At 47.4% G+C, this 2,275-nt stretch overlaps 1 non-coding gene across 1 annotated transcript; it reads right to left on the bottom strand.

Annotated features, from left to right (window-relative positions):
• Positions 1-1,908: 1,908 nt before the first annotated feature.
• On the bottom strand, positions 1,909-2,034 carry LOC129672648 (U6atac minor spliceosomal RNA). Its single transcript, XR_008719531.1, has one exon. It is a non-coding gene; the product is annotated as a U6atac minor spliceosomal RNA (small nuclear RNA).
• Between the last annotated feature and the right edge of the window lie 241 nt (positions 2,035-2,275).

Genomic DNA, 2,275 nt, shown 5'->3' with positions numbered 1-2,275 from the left:
CCCCCTCCAGTTCTCTGCTTGAATGCCCACAGGGCAAGGCCTCTGGTGAGTCTATTGCAGCCTTGACAGTTGACAGAGCTCCTACATTTAGGCAAGGCATGCCATTTAAATTCTGCTGGCTCCCTGAGGAATGCTGCACAGAAGTAGAGACCCCAACAGCATCGGAAATTGAAGCTTGGGAGAGCCAAGGAAAGGCCAGTGTTCTCTGGATCTAGAATTTCCCTGAAGCCAGCCCTCAAATGACTTCCCTGGTGTGAGAGGTCAAAATTATGGGCTTGGGGGAGAAGCGTTGTAAGGCAGAGCTACCCCATGTGTCTGGGCCAGCGGCTATGTCTCCTGGTCTCGTTGACAGAATCTACAAAGCAAAGCCATTAAGCGGACCTCACCTATTATCAGTGAAGAATGTGCATGCATTGTTAAGATTATAGCATCGATCAGCCTTCCTGCTTTTATTTTCTGCATGATGCTCTCTTGTTTGAATGTGTTTCCTCAACAGAAATGAGAACTCTCTTTGTCCCTTCTGTGGTCCCAGAGCTGCCGTGGGGGCGGGGTATCCCAGATGCACGTGCAAGGAAGCTTCCAGAGGGACCCAGAATGTTATTACTGAAGGCTAAATGTTCCGTGGCTAAAAGCTGCTGTAGCGATCTTGGCGCCTACTCTGTTTGAATGGGTACATTACTGTAATGTCCCATCGCTGCCATCAGCATGCGGAGGAACTGAGCTATTTGTAAGCATGAGATGCCTGAGCAGCTTAGAGATCAAACGGCAGAGGAGACTTGCGCTGTTTCACCTGAGACAGCCAGGCTCAGGACTTTGAACTTGGCTGATTACCTGTCCCAGAAGCAGTTGCCCAGGGCTTCCTGGGGTGGGGGTGGGGTGTAGTAAGACAGAGTGGTCTAGAGAGAGAGAAAGTAAAAACAGGGAAGAGACAGAGGCAAAAACGTGGACCTGGGAGTCCCACATCCACCCCAAAGCTCCTCAGTCAAGTTCTGTTCCCTGGAGCCACCATCTGCCCTCTAGGCAACTCCTTTTGCCCCTCAGGTTCATGGTTTGGCTTCAAGCTTTCAGGTGAGCGGCTCTCTAGATTTCTGGCCCTGCTGACACACACAGGACAGAAGATGCAAAGGCACCCCCTCCCCAAGGTCTAACATGAGGTGTAGGCAGGGCTGGGGGCCAAGATTTAAGGGGTGGAAAAAGATGTAAGCATTGTGGGCAGGATCAACATGTCAAGACCATGTTACCATGCATGCAAGGCTAGTTCTGAGATAGAACTTTTACGGCACTGAACCTTCCCCACCAAGTCCTTTTGCGCTCTGGGTGTGCTCCTCTTCATAGGTTCCTATCTACACCCTGTTTGATGCACCTTTGACGCTTATTCCAACATTGGGAAGGAAGGAACTGAGTGCCCTTTGGCATAACTCTAATGCCCATAACAAGATAAGGTATTTGCCCTCCTTTTTTATTTTTTCTTCCAGATCCTCAGAAGGTCTCTGGGTCTTGATTTTGTCTCTGTAAAGAACAGAGTAGAAGTTAATGCCTTTTACTGTCCTGTTTATTTCTTTTAATAATTTTTATTTTTATATTAATTACAGGTTATTTACTTTGTATCCCAGCTGCAGTCCTCTCCTTCACTTCCTCCCAACCCGACCTTTCCTCCGTCATCTCCTCCCTGCCCTCTCTAAGTCCACTGCAAGTGGAGGTCCTCCTCCCCTTCCATCTGACCCTAGTTTATCAGGTCTCATCAGGACTGGCTGCAATGTCCTCCTCTGTGGCCTAGCAAGGCTGCTCCTCCCTGGGGGTGTTCATAGAGCCAGCCACTGAGTTCATGTCAGAGACAGTCCCTGTTCCCCTTACTAGGGAAACCAACTTGGATGCTAAGCTGCCATGGGCTACACACCTGAGCAGAGGTAAAAACAGTGGTTAGATGTCATGAAGTAGGTGGCAATGCCTTAACCGTATGTGTGTTGATAAGCCCATGGGTCTCTTCCATCCTTGTCAAGGCAAATGCTAACCTTCTCTCCTTTCATACAACACGGTCCTGTTAATTTCTAACCTGTGTTCTTTTTTTCTTTTTCCTTTTTATTGAAAATAGACTTTTTTTTCACATAATACATGTTGATTAGAGTTTCCTCTCCCTCTACTCTTCCCAATTCCTCTCCTCTCTCCTCCCATTGGGATCCACTCCTTTTCTGTCTCTCTAGAAAACAAACAGGTTTTAAGGAAAAGTAATAAAATAAGATAAAACAAAAACTAACATGCTTGTATTGGACAAAAC

The sequence above is a fragment of the Psammomys obesus genome, unplaced genomic scaffold, assembly GCF_907164565.1.
Source record: "Psammomys obesus unplaced genomic scaffold, mPsaObe1.curated_primary_1811, whole genome shotgun sequence".
NCBI classification, from domain to species: Eukaryota; Metazoa; Chordata; class Mammalia; order Rodentia; family Muridae; genus Psammomys; species Psammomys obesus.
This window is presented reverse-complemented; position numbering and strand designations above follow the sequence as displayed.